General features: G+C 36.8%; 1 protein-coding gene across 4 annotated transcripts in view; it reads left to right on the top strand.

Annotated features, from left to right (window-relative positions):
• The window catches only part of dok7b (docking protein 7b), a 228,770-nt gene that overhangs the window by 1,242 nt on the left and 211,955 nt on the right, over positions 1–15,573 (top strand). The window lies entirely within an intron of this gene.

The raw sequence follows: 15,573 nt of genomic DNA, 5'->3' as shown, positions 1-15,573 counted from the left end.
AAGCATGAATGTGGCATTTTATCTGAAGTACAAAGTTATATAACAACTGTAAATGTTAGATTAAAACAGCATTTTCCAAGAATACATAACATCTTCCAAAGTTAATCTCTCTTCACAACAGGGTTGCCAGTTTTCCAAAATCACAGATTGTGGGCAAACACAATTACAAACGACCAAAAACAAGGATGTTAAGGAACTAAGGATGATAAAAAAATAGATATTTTTAATTAAATTATAATTATAGATATATAAATACATATAATCTAAACTTATGTAAATAAGTACATATATAGAAGAGAATGTATATAAAATAGCCACAGAATCACAATAGTACACACCTAGGAGTAGTAATGCAGTATTTCAATGCATACTAAACTAACATAAATACAAATATACAGTTGAAATTTCCTCCGATTTTGCATATAACCTCATTTCTTTTTCATTCAAAATTTAGGTACGGGTATGTTTGATATAACTTGTAACATATTTGTATGTTTCAAATAATACAACACAATATATGTATCTAGAATGCAGATATGCAGATACGGCCTATTTTGTTAGTCGAAAAGTCTTTATCAGTATCACTTCATTTTCAAAATGAATTACGCATGAGCAGCCATGATAAGCACGAGAAACACACAATGACATGAGTACTCAACGTACATGAACACACACAATTCAAAAACTGATTTAGTTGACAGTTACAAATTTTATTTATAAAAGGTGGTACACCAGGCTGTCTACAAAACTTTAGTGAGCATCTTTAACTAGTTATCTTATATATAAACATCTACGCATGGAAGTGTGTGTGTCTCCACCTCCGAGGAAATCAGAAACTCCGACTTGCTTAACTGCTAATACACAAGCGAGGTGAGCATGTCGGCAAAACGAAACCGTTGAAGAAAGACAAAAGTCGCTTAGCGCTAATGCACAAGTGATGCGATCACGTCAGCAAAATGAAACTTCCTAGGAGAGAGACACCCAGAGTAGTTCCTTTCAATTACCTCACATCTCTATATTTCAATTTATTTTCTGACAATTTCAATTGTTTCTAGAACCCCGGGCTTTTTACAGCATGGGCTTACACAGCTAGTTTAATATAAAATTTGAATTAAGATTTTTTTCTACATACAATTTTTGTTCAGTTGGGATTTTCGGAGGCGACTTGGGATTTGTCTGTTGAACTCAGGACAGTCCTGCTCAAATTGGGACATCTGACAAACTGCTTCACAATCAAAATTAGCTTTGCACTTTTTCATAACAATATACCATTAGAAATATTTCAACATTTTTGTTCCATTTGTATAAATTCTGTTTAAATTGTGCCTTGTAATTTTTAAGTATTGTGAGGCCTGCTTATCCTCAGTTTAATTTGTATCTGAAGCATGTAGCACTTGCCCTGTCTCCACCATGCTTTCTTCAATACCTGCTTTTTTTTTGATTGCTTGACAGCAAGACGCGTGGCAGAAATTAGCTATGGAATGGAGAGTCAGACTATCGACAGGGCACATTCATGAATTCTTACACATGAATTATTCTATATTTAGTTACATTCTGCCTGAAGTGTGCCCTTCACTCAATGCGCCATGTTGTTTATGCTTCTCAAGTGTACTTGGTATGTATTTCAGACTTAGAGATTGAATTTATTTTATACAGGTAATGATTTTTACATGTAAAAATAAAAATACAAGGAAACTGTTCAAGATCATAATCAGAGGTACTGTATCGAGTTATTTGCAATATGCTAGCTTATAAGTGGCTTGTTTATCCAGTACGCCCATGAATAAAGTAATATTTCAAATGCTGAAATGCAACTGACACCGTGATCTATTTTCTGAACATGCTTTTTTAGGACAGTGTTGTGGGTACCCAGAGATTATCACAGTACCATCAGGTTAAAGACAGGAGCCATCCATGGATGGAACACAAAGCTGTTGTAAGACAGTCCCACATACAGTATGCAAACCCTCAATCACGTGTACTGGTCAGTTAAAAATCATCACTCAATTTAAATTGTAGATCTTGGGAAGAAGGTAATACATACACAAATACAGCAGGCCTAACTTGCAGGAAAGTCTAGACCAGGTGGTAACCCTTTACTCAGATGCCTGTGAATCCAAACAAAGGTTGAGCGCACCACATGAAAGAGCATTGAGGTGGGTCTGAAAGTGCAAACAGGAAACTAGAGTACCAGTAGTTTTGGTAATTTTTCTACAACAGAAAATCAGTAATCATAAAGTAACAAATTTAGACACTAATTATGCACATTTACTGTATGACAGTACTAATAAATATGATAAACTCATTCATTTCCAGAAACTGCTTATTTCAGTTCTAGTTTTTAGGACTTTAGCATTTATTTTGGTAGAAAACCTTGACAGAGGAATAACTCCATTGAAAGGCACACACACTTGCACTCACTGATCAGGATCAACATTAATGATTAATCTAGTTTGCATGACCTTGGGATGTGAGAAGAAAATCAAACCTTAATGATATAAACCAATACAAGCACAATATAATAACAAAAACCTACACAAGCACATAAAGAAAACATAAGCTTCATGGAATTAGTGATCAGTTTGGGGTTCAAACCCAGTCTTTTTAAGCTGTGAGGCCACAACAGTAAGCTTTTTGACTGACCCGCGCCCACTTAATATAAAATGAAAGAAATAAAACAGTGAAGCTCCACCAAAAAATAAAATCTGAGTAGTTTTCTGTCACATGAGAAGAAAGAAAATAAAGCTCAATATGTAGTTTTTTTGGTGATATCTTCTAATGCTTACTGTCTTCTAACAAGATAATCAAAAAATAATACTATCCATCTGGGTTATCTCACTTTTAATAGTGATTTCATCATTTTAAATTATTTTAAAAAATAATTGTTTTATGCCTAAACATCATTTTTACCTTGAAAACATACAGTACATATGATGAGAGAACTTTTTATCCTTGCTGACATTTTGCAGCAAAGAGAACACCGTGGGTATAAGGGCATAACCAAACTCTTCAACCACAGATTAGAAACCTGGGAACAATCAGAAAAGCAATTCATGTCAAAGGATTCATTTTGGAAGCTGCTTTCAAAGCATATGGCAAACACTAGAAAACATATTATTCTTGTGAACAATCGTGCAGGTAGTTTTTAATCACATAGCATGACAAAGAAAAACACTCATCAATTTTCCTGATTAATGCAGTTGACCGAGTATGAGGTAAGTTTGGGATTTTCTATGTGGTGTGTCACCTGGCTTAATTTTAGTTACAGGAAACCATTTATAGATTACACATTTTGATTCCACCTAGACAATGACCTTTGATGCAACAGCACTAACTGATATACTCATGAGTTGCCCTTTTGCCACATTTTTTAAATAATAGACCAGATAAGCCCAATGATTTTGATTATGATATATGGGCAAATGACTAGCATTTGAGAGAGAGATCAAATATGTTGTAAAGATGCAAACTAATTGTTGAAGTCCATCCATCCATTTTCCAACCCGCTGAATCCGAACACAGGGTCACAGGGGTCTGCTGGAGCCAATCCCAGCCAACACAGGGCACAAGGCAGGAACCAATCCCAGGCAGGGTGCCAACCCATCACAGGACACACACAAACACACCCAGGCCAATTTAGAATCGCCAATCCACCTAACCTGCTTGTCTTTGGACTGTGGGAGGAAACTGGAGCGCCCAGAGGAAACCCACACAGACATGGGGAAAACATGCAAACTCCACGCAGGGAGGACCCGGGAAGTGAACCCAGGTCTCCTAACTGCGAGGCAGCAGCGCTACCACTGTGCCACCGTGCCGCCCTTGTTGAAGTCTAATGTGTTAAATAAATCTCATGGTGCAGTTCTGTAGTGTTCCCACGAGAAAGTTGTCAAGTTGAAATTCATTGCCATGTATAGCTCAAGATATTCTTACTTACAGGTTGTCTCCCACAGACTTCAGACAATAGTATAATAGCAACAACTCACAATAAATACAATGCAGACAATAAATGTAATGTCGCCATCAGCCAGTATCTACAACAAACATTCATTCATTGCTTCGGAGTAAGGTTATAACTTGTGGATAAAAACTGGCCCTGAATGATCCTATATCATTTTCTAGAATGAAGGAGGGAGAAACGTGAGTGTGCAGGATGGCTGAAGTCTTTAATATCAAGCAGACTGTATAATTGTCAAATACAGCTTGTGTTATATAGTGCATTTCATGAACAGAAGGTGTAGTATTTCATTGAATTTGTTATGCATGAGCATATGGAAATTATTCACAGTAAGCTGACCAAAGAGGAAAACCGGCATTATCTTTCATTATATGAGCACAGGCAAAACATTCCCCAAACACCCCTAAATGCTCTGGCAAATTGAACACTACTTGCAGTATATGCACATATTTTGCCATACATCCCTATAAAAGAAACATATACCTATACTGTATGTTTACATACAAAGACAAACCGCTATTATTCATCATAACTCACTTTTTCTTGAACCAGAAACTTAAAATTGCCACACAGCTGTGGAGAATCAAACAAGATATACATGTATCAGCCTGATTTTTCTTTTTTTTTATCAACCCGGCACTTCTTGTATGCTCCTTTAGTTTGGTTTCGCCGGACTCCTGCTGCCCTTCTAACCCCATGCATTCCAGTGTCTATTATTCTTGCACTGTCACTAATTGGTTGAACTCCCCACAGCCATCTTTATCTTTAGTAAATAAAAAGGTGTCATTTCTTTTTCTCAGATACCATCTATTTCTCCTGTACCGTTGTTCTGTAGCTGTCATAATGTTACTGTATAGAACTATGGTTCTTGTCTTTCATGCTCCATTTTTTTAGGAACCCAGCCTAGTATTGTCACTACATTGACAATCTGTTAATATGTACAGTGATCCCTCGCTATATCGCGCTTCGATTTTCGTGGCTTCACTCCATTGCGGATTTTAAATGTAAGCATATCTAAATATATATCACGGATTTTTCGCTGGTTCACGGATTTCTGCGGACAATGGGTCTTTCAATTTATGTTACATGCTTCCTCAGTTTGTTTGCCCAGTTGATTTCATACAAGGGACGCTATTGGTGGATGGCTGAGAAGCTACCCAATCGGAGCACGTATTACATATTAAATAAAACTCTTCAATGATATACGATATGCTTCCCGCGTGCTGCTTCGCACACTTAAAAGCTCTAACAGCCCGTATTGATTTTTCATTGTTTGCTTTTCTCTGTCTCTCACTCTCTCTGAGAAATACAGGCAGATACTTATCCATCATGCAATACCATCAGGAAGGCGTATGATTGGCCCCATTATCTGCTCCAGGACGGAGGGGGTGTGAGCAGAGGGGCTGTTTGCACAGTGGCTGTTTGCTTAGAAGATACGGACACGCCTGTAAAAAAATGCTGAAAGGCTACCTTCACATTGATCCCTTCATTGCGCGCTCTCGCGGTGCTTGCATACTTAAAAGCGCAACAGCCCTATTGATTTTTGATTGTTTACTTTACTCTCTCTCTCTCTGACATTCTCCGCTCCTGACGTGCACCTTGAAGAGGAAGATATGTTTGCTTTATTTTAATTGTGAGAAAGAACTGTCATCTCTGTCTTGTCATGGAGCACAGTTTAAACTTTTGACTAAAGGGTGTTATTTCATGTCTAGAGGGCTCTAATAATGTTAAAAAACGTATTTAGAAGGTCGTAAACAGGTTTTCAATGCTCTAACTGTGAAAATATTAGATTTATAAATAAAGAATCCTACTTCTTGGAAATTCATTTATCTGTCTGGAGCGGATTAACTGCTATAAACGAGGGTTTACTGTATAACTGTGCAGAGAATATTTATAAACAGCGTGGGAGAGTTTCTAAGAGCTTAAAATATATAAAAATAACCATACAAACATATGGTTTCTACTTCGCGGATTTTCACCTATCGCGGGGGGTCCTGGAACGCAACCCCTGCGATCGAGGAGGGATTACTGTATCTCAAAGAGTTTAACTGTTAGGAACTCAGTAATGGTTTGGCAGTGATGCAGAACCTTTTTTATGTTGGAGCATTGAACAATGGGACATTAATTAGGAAATCATAGTTCTGAGAAACAATTTTTGTATAAAAAGAAAAGAAAGATTTCAAAGTTGCAAAATCCATAAAGTTAACAAAATCTGGCCTTTGAATGAACCAATCCAAATACAACGCAGGAATATAATGAATATAGGGTTATCTGTGTTTATTTTATCCAGTCAGTGACATGCTTGATTGACTTATACTGCATAGGTGATGTGAAGGAATGTTTTTACACTGTGATCAGTGCCATAAATGCACACTTGGGAAGCATTACTCATGGGCAGTATTTTGGCACAGGTTACCGTATATCTTCTAGTAGTGGCCGGCTTCTTATTGACGCCCGTTTCCAATAAACGCCGGGTTTGAAGAGATGTTGCGACAAATAGATGCCGGTCTCTAATAGTAGCCGGTCTCCTTTAAGCGCCGGTCTGTAGTAAACGCCGATCTCCAATGACCCACCGCCTTTTTCGTACGCTAATCCTCTTTTCGTACCACCTGGGCTACCGCCCTCCTGCAGTAAATCATACGGTAAGTACCTTTTCGTGTCAAAAATGTTTTGTCGTTGGATGCTATTGAGAAAGCGAGAAAGTCAAAAAGAAATTTCTTTGTGTACATTTTGCCCTTTCGTCTCCACGTCAATCATAACCCCACAGGGAGGGCAGAGGTGGCGGGAAGAACATGAAAATGCCATCTTCGACACGTTAATCCTGATAAAACTGATTACTGCGCGACAACAAGCAATGGGAGTACCTGTATTGCCATCACAAGAAGAGGAAGATGAAGAAGAACTCGCAAATAACGAAGCAATCATTACCCATTCAGACGACGAGTAGATGGTAAGTACTGTACTTTATTGTATCTTATCCAGTCTCATGTCGTAATGTATACGTATATGCGTGAGTTTGGAGCTTATTGCATTTCCTTATGTTCCGCAGGGGACTTGTTGGCCTGATGAGCGCATTCATGCGAAATTCGGACTGGTGCAGGCCAGTGCTGGTGGCATCATTGGCAAGAAAGTTGACGTCTACCGTACCTGTTTTTCATGCTTACGGTAGTTCCGTACTGTATACTGCTTTAATAAGACCGTACTGCTGTACTGATAATTTAATTAAATCTTGAAATGTTCATCCGGTATTGTTGCCTACATTTTGTGACCGTAAATACGGTACCATACTGTATTTTACTGCCAAATGAACCCCGTTTACCCATCACCATTCTGTCTGCGAGGCGAATAATAGCCGGTCTCCAACAACCTCCAGTCTCTTTTAAATGCTGGGCCGTCCAAATAATTTTTTGAATAAACGGCGGGGCTACTATTGGAAGATATATGGTATATACAGTAGGTTTCTAGTACATTTCTCTTTGGTGTGGTACATGGATACAGTTTAGTGAACTAAGCATTTTGATGTGAAATGTTTTGAGAACAATTCCTCAGCTAAATGGAGTAGTGACTCATTGAGAGGTTTGCTAATAGAATTGTAGCCTACCCTGGAATTACTTCACATTTTTAAACAGTGTTTCAGTGAAGTAAACATTTACTGTTCAAATATCTTCAGCTGCTTGATATTTTCTCACCTTCTCTTCTTGTTTCTGGTGTAGTGTGAATGCACTAGAGGATAATATAGTCAGGCAGGGCTGAACTAAAGTGGTGGGTAAGGTGAATCCCACTCTGCCATCTTTATCTGAATTTTTGTATGGTGCTTAGAAATTAAATGGTTCTCTGTATAAATTCCAGTTGATGCATAAGAGTTGATTTTGGAAAATTTAAATTTTATCACAAAAATAACAGAAACTACGAGTATTAAAGTAATACCGCTCAAATACAATATAACCAAATTAATGAGTTTGTATAAAATATCAAATTGATCTACATATTGAATTGCCTTAAGAAGTGGTCAACTTAAAAGTCGGTCGCTTTAAAAGGCGGGTCAGCCTAGTGTTTAAATAAAGTGCTTAACTTCAGAAAAATAAAATAAATTGTGAAAAAGCTTGAATTTCCCCTTCTGTTTCACATCTTGACTCAACAGTCTCAACCAGTTTTACAGATAATAAATCTCAACACATCTTAACAATTAAACAGTTTTAAATGATCACTTTCTTACCCTCTTATATTCATCACCCCACTTTTTTTTCTCAGTGAGAGAATTGAGCTCTAGCTTGTCCTGCCAGGATTTTAATATTGGGCTCTGAGACTAATTATTTTCTGTGAACTCATTTTGAGTGGGTATGTTTGTTCGAAACCTTTATGTTTCGTCTCATAATGTCATTTCACATTGGCACTCAAGTGCCACTGTTTCTGAACATATGAGACACATTGGTTTAGTGCTCCCAGTGGGAAGTATGAACAGAAATGAGTTTGTCCATTCCGGATTGAATGCCCTATTTTCACTGTCCACTTTCCTTTTTTTGGAGAGCGCCATTTGTTCCTTATTTTTCTGTCCCTTTCTCCGTCTCACCCGTCTTTTCTTTTTCCAGCGCAGTTGTCTGTATCTCTCTTTCTTCAGCTTATTTTTCCCTTTGTTTTTTCTACATGTATCGCTATCTTTCTTTTTCTTTCTACCGTCTCTCTAAAGTAAAGTAAAGCAGTGTTCGCCACCTAGAATCCACAGACTTGATTGGCTGAGTGGTATCACGTGAAATGGCTTAACACGCATACAATTGGTCTGTGCATTTCCTCATCCACTAAAACATTACCATAAAGACTACAAAAGCTGCACCGCCTAAAATGGAAGCGCCCCGTCAGGTTTTAAATCATAACCTTCTGTTTTGCTGTAAGTCTGGGTCCGGACCTGGACTACAGTCCGCCTGTTAGTGACCTCTGCTATAGATGCTTCCTCATGTATCCAGCATTCTTGGTTGGATTGACATGGCACACTGTCTGTTTTACAAATTCTACTTGTTTTTTTGTGATTTTTTTACCCAGTTAGAATTATCCAGTTCTGTCCCCCCACATCTCATAATATGTGCTTGTTAAGTTGATTGGTAATTCTAAATTGGCCCCATGTAAGTATGTACTTTTACTGTCCCTGCCATGGTTACTCCCATGCATCCTGTTCTGATAGGCTCCGGCCACCAGTTACAGTAAGTTTAATTAAATTAGTTTGAGAATTTTATGTTATGATTATCTTCTGCTGCACTTGAATCCCAATCTAATATAAATAATATTTCTAATGTTTATTTACATTCTTATAGTTTACTGATAATAGTGATACTTTTTGTTTTTAATATTTACTATGACTTTCAAATTTTGAGTAAATTTTAAGTAGATGATATTATTCTTGTGGCAAAAGTTTGTAAATGTTTCAGAATCAAATACTGATCACCCCACAACAGTCGCTAGGTGAGATAACAAAAGTTGGGAATTATTCCCTGATGTTCCCCAAAGATATGTTTCCTTTTAAACTTAATCTTGGAACATTTCTGAATGTTGAATCTCAGATTATTGATCATTGCAGTTTTAGTATTGTCAGAAACTCCACACAGAGCCATAGGAAGGTTTGGGGCAGCCACCCGTATAATTGGCATCCTGGCTGCAAAATTGTGAATATATTACACAGCACTGATGTGCACAAAACCGAGTCCAAAACAGAACTGAGGGAATAAGGAAAAGATGGAGGCTTGTAAAGGGGAAGACAGGAAGTGAAGTCAGATGGGTCAGGCTCATAAGGGTCCTCAGCCATAGGCTTGAGCCCAGACGTGACATCAAAGGGGCCGGTGCCGACAAGGTCTTCCTTCATAGGCTCAGACCTGGAAGTGATGTCTAGAGGGCCAGGTGGAATCTCCCGTGGAATGGTCTGCAGGAAAGTGAGAAAAAGAATCAGTGCACTCTGCCACATCCTGGTCTGACTCGGAATTGCCCTTACTCAAGCCCTTTAGCTGCCTCCCCTGCACACGTGTGTGATAGTATACAAGTGAATTTCTAGTATACATGAGTTAATATGCACAAGAAAGTAAAGTTGTGGCTAAAAATATTTAAATATTACGTTAAGTACAGTTGGAAGAAAATTATTCCCACAGATTATAACAAACTGTTCCATACTTTACATGTTAACTACTGAAATGGCTCCTGAGAAGAAAATGTGTCCTATCTATCTATCTATCTATCTATCTATCTATCTATCTATCTATCTATCTATCTATCTATCTATCTATCTATCTATCTATCTATCTATCTATCTACAGTATTTGTTTGAGTGTTGTGTACTGTAACTCAGCAAGGTCATAAAATATTGCACAAATAAAATTCATAAAATAAGTGTGATATTCTTAATGCTATATTGCATGTAAGATATTTATCTAATTGTAATTTTACAATAATATCTGATAGGACATAGTATAGGCCCAGAGTGCTATATGATTATTGTTTCAAGTTAATAATATATTTTTTAATGTTTATCATTAACCTTCACAGTGGTTTCCTATTTGTAAAAAGTGTGAGCCATGGACAGCTTAGCAACACCCAATGGTTTGCTTTGAACAGAATGTTTTTGCAGCTGTTTGATATTCACATTTGTACTTTCTGAAAGGGAACACTATCTGTTCAGTTGATATTCAAGGTAGTCTTTTTGATTTGTTCAGTGAAAAAAGCAGTGGAAAGAGAGATTAGACTGGTTTTGTATTGTATGCTTAAAATTTGTTCTAATATGTCAAATAATCTTAGCTTTTCAGAAATTCCTGTATTTTATTGCAACTGACTACTTTTTATTGTCAATCTGCAACTAAGATTTAAGTACCTTTTTTTCACGAAGAAAATAATTATAAAATATTATACTGCTCTATTCTTACATATTTGCTTCTGAATCTTATTGTTTTATCATGAAAGTGTCCATGAAAGGAACTATAGCCTCCTAAAGGTTTATACTAGTGGACATGATTAATTGAAGAAATGGCTAAATAATTTTCCTAAGCTTACTAATCTTGTTTTACATGTAAAGCCTGTAATATATACCCCATGACATCTTTAACAATTGTAGGCCATATCAGTGCTGGGACCACAAATCACAGCCTACTCCCAGTTTACTACCTCTGAATACCCTAACAAAGACCATAGGCCACAGCCTGCTTCCACTGGGAGCATAGATCACAGCCTGCTCCTAGTTAACCTCTGAATACCTTAGCAGTGGCAGGCTATAATATCTTGCTGCTGGGACTACAGAAAACAGTCTGTTCCCAGTTTAACACCACCATTGCAAGGAATTAATCTGAATGAGCAGATCACTGACTCCTCCAGTGAACCTGAATGAGCAGATCACAGGCCTGCATCAGTGAACACTTAACCTCTTTGACATGGGTTATTGAACCTGGATGGTGCTTACACCTTCTTACAAGCATGCAAACACTGCTTAATTTATATTAGCTTAAAGTTTATACAATGTACTAGTCATAACGCTAAATTAGAGTTTGTTTTTACAGTTGCAAATCATCCAGTATCCTTCAGTTTATTTGCATACATCCCAATATCCTGTTTCTTTTGAAAAGCACTTATTTATTCCTATGAAGTCATTGTCATGTGGTCTCTGAGGAAATGTTCTTTTCAAAAAGGAACTTGCCTGTTAAACTCATGTTTGAATATACACAATCAAAAATAATGGCATTAATAAAAAAGAAAAAGTGTAAAACAAAAAAAAAAATAACACCCCTTTTCTGAGTAAAGCAGATTATATACAGTGGTGTAAAAAACTATTTGCCCCCTTCCTGATTTCTTATTCTTTTGCATGTTTGTCACACAAAATTTTTCTGATCATCAAACACATTTAACCATTAGTCAAATATAGCACAAGTAAACACAAAATGCAGTTTTTAAATGATGGTTTTTATTATTTAGGGAGAAAAAAATCCAAACCTACATGGCCGTGTGTGAAAAAGTAATTGCCCCCTGAACCTAATAACTGGTTGGGCCTGTCGCTACCCGATCTGCGTGCCTACCAGATTTCTTGCGCAGAGCGTATTGAAAGCCTAACATGCCGTAAAGTGTTCACGCATGCGTTAAACAGATTGGGCAGCACCGTAAAGTGTGTGATGACGTAGACTTTCACTACGCACGCGCATGCAGATCGGTCGGCACGGGAACCAGGTAGTGACACACACGCATGCGCTTAATGAAAAAAACATTAAAAACAAAAAAAAATCACTTTACGGCACGACTCGATCGGAACTGTGCATACAGCACAATTTGACATTACGGTTTATTCATTTTAGTTCCACATTAGTTGACCATAATGAAAATATTTATCCTGCAAAATAAACGAAGCAGCCTTTGTGGCGTAACATTGATGTCCAATGTTTAATCGCCGTAAGAGGAAGCTTAGGTGTGCACACCTGATGATCCCCAATTAGGGCGAACTATACACTGTGTACTGTTTGTATTATTTGGCAGGTACTATATATATATATATATATATATATATATATATATATATATACAGTATGTATATATATATTGTATATATATATATGTTATATAAAGCATGTAGTGTTTTATTTTACCACTCACGTAATAAATCATATAAAGTTTCCTTTCCGTTTTGATCTATTGTTGCAATTTCCCTCTTATGTGCAAATTGTGTTTGTTTAAAAATATCTTTAGACATCAATTATTATTAATAAAATTGCCATTTATCTTAAGGCATCAAGTTTACAAAACATAATGTAGCCAACCAGTTTTATAGAAATATATGGTCCTTTTTCAAAAAGAAAAGAATTAACACTGTGTTGCATGGCATTGTGCTGACTGTCCCTGTCCTTAGTATTAACTGTGACTGTCCACTTGTTAAATTCTTTAATTCGTTCTCAGTTCTGCAGTCAGGTCAGAGGCTGAAGGAGTCGAGAGTATAAAGCCACCGTTCAAATCCTCATTTATTCCAATGGCTATTAATCTTACAGAGAAATTTAACTTTATATCCACAGACTTAAATTAATGAAGTGCGCTGTTATCACTTGAATCAATCTATTTGATCTTTTTTTTTTTTAACAGTAAGTGCTTGTTGCTGTAGTTCATATTTGTAATTCATTTGTTCTTAATGATGTGTTTTTAATGTTATTTCAAGGCGTCTCTGTAAAACCCGCTGAGAAACCAACTTACCTATTAATATAATAAAACTGAACTGAATTTAACAGCTGTAAAATAAAATATTCTCCACTGAGCAGAATTTAAACAGCATGAAGTAGTTCAGTTTATGATGAACAACATGTGGACGGAGGGCAGTGATACTCATTCTTACAAGTTTAATTAACACAACGCACCCTGTTTGTGTGCAGACTCGTCTCATGTCAGTGATTTTATTCACCCATATTGACACAGAGCCAGTTCATTTTTACAACTTTAAAAAGGAAATACAATACACTTATCATACATTTTTATTGAAGGAATAAATGGTACATTTAAAAATAAAAGTGAAAGATCTGTGAACAATGTTTCTCAAAAACAAATTATATACACACCCATATTTATATGTACTGTATATATACTATATACTATACATACTATATATATATATGAGTAGAAAATTCAGTAATCATAAAGATGTATAAATGGGAAATGCATTTAACTAGAACACAACTACAATGAAAATGGCCAACAAGGGAGGTGTTAAAACTATTAGGGAAGGAGAACACAAATATATTTACAGATTTTTACCTTAATATTTAAAAAATGTTAGCCAAGGTTTTGAACACAATAAAAGTGAATCATTAAATTTGTCAAAAAGGAAAAATGCTATTTTAGCTTTATGAACAAGATGCTACTCAGAGTCAGAGTTCTTATCCAGCAATATTCCATAAAAATTCTGTTCTATTTAAACTGACATTTTCCTGATCTGTCCTTTAATATTTGTTCACTAATAATATTTCTACATCACCTTTGCTTACAAGTGCAGCTCAAATTGCTCCACAAAAATATACAGTTACAAAGAAAACTGAAGGCATTATAAAAGTAAATGAGAAGCAAATGGAGGGGTCCTTGTCCTTTGTAATAAATACTGCCTGGTCAAATGGCCGGGAGAAAGACAAATTTGCAGCCTTCAAGGACACTGGAGATAATAAACCTCTGGGGTCCCAAGCCAAAGCCCACACAGCCCCTCTGCACATCCCAGCATACATGATTGTGGCCGTCTCAGTCCAATCACAATTCCATTTCAGGACATCTTGTGAACTTTTCTTCTGTCACACACAGTTGGAGTTGATTTAACAGACGGTGGAGACGCAGGGGGGCACCACTGCAATACACTGGAAAAAACAGAAAAACCGCAGAGGTTAGTGCCCAGTGCAGAGCTTACAAAGTGTACACAGCACCATTTCTAATCTATTACAACCAATGCAAGTAACTAAGAAAAGCCAAATTAGAAAAGTGGGCTTGTTGAAGTTTTTGAAATGCTTGACATTTGTAGCCTGGCACTTCTCTATTGGCAAAGCACTCCAGATTTTGTTGCACAGTATAGAAAGCTGCTGGTTTTATGGTTGATCTTGGAATAAAAAGCAAAGCAACGTTTCAGAGAAGAGATGTTGGGAGAAGACACTCAAAAACAGGCAGGGTCTAAAATACTCAAAGCCTTCTAATTATTTAATAGAATCTTGAAATCAATTCTAAGTGAGACAGACAGCCAGTGTAATGAGACCGAGACAAAAAGGCCAATACCTCGTGATCACTTGGCAAAGGCACAGCAGATCAGAGCAGAGATTGAGATGGAGGATTCTAGAAGTGTCAGGAGGGACAGCCGCTACTTCAACATGGCACACATCTCTCTGTCCTCCTTCTTTAACTGCTGCCCCATAACACGAGCGGACTCTTCTACTTCACTGTAACTGTTAAAAATATAAACACAGTAGATATTCACTCAAGGAGTTCAAACATTAATAAAGTGTACTCTTACTTCTTCTTCTGCCTCCTTTCTTGGTTCACCTGTAGATCAATTATTACCAAAGTAAACCATCACAATAGATAAAGGTCTGCTTAGAGTAAAGTCTAACTAATAATATTTTTTAAATTACTTTGGTTTTTGTAGGATGTTGAAAGAACCCCAACTTAACTGTCATTATATGTAACATCGTTTTTTCCTTTTACATTACGCATACAGTAGACATTGTGTTATAATCTCTGTATATCTGAACTTCTAATGTGATGTGCTCAGGTGTTCATTACTTACATGAATACATCTTTGTTTTTCACTCCTGCCTTAGTTTTGTATTAATTTAAAATTAAGTCTCGGTTCTTTCAAAATCCAACAACAAAGCACAGTAACTTAAGAACATAAATGTTATTTTGTAAAACAGAACAACATCCCTGTTTAGTGACTGCTGGTACTGATGCTCCTCAGTCTCTGTGTTTGTGAGGATTCACACTCTGAGGCTTTCTGTCTAAAATTAAAAGCCGTGTTAGTTACTGGACAGAGTGAGCAGACATACAGTACAGTATTCAAGGCAGCAAAATATTACAGATCAAGTAATAAATATGGGGAGGCTTTGCAGGAATTGTGCACACATTACTTTTGAAACTGGAAGCCTCAGTAG

The sequence above is a fragment of the Polypterus senegalus genome, chromosome 4 (genome assembly GCF_016835505.1).
Source record: "Polypterus senegalus isolate Bchr_013 chromosome 4, ASM1683550v1, whole genome shotgun sequence".
Taxonomy (NCBI): Eukaryota; Metazoa; Chordata; class Cladistia; order Polypteriformes; family Polypteridae; genus Polypterus; species Polypterus senegalus.
This window is presented reverse-complemented; position numbering and strand designations above follow the sequence as displayed.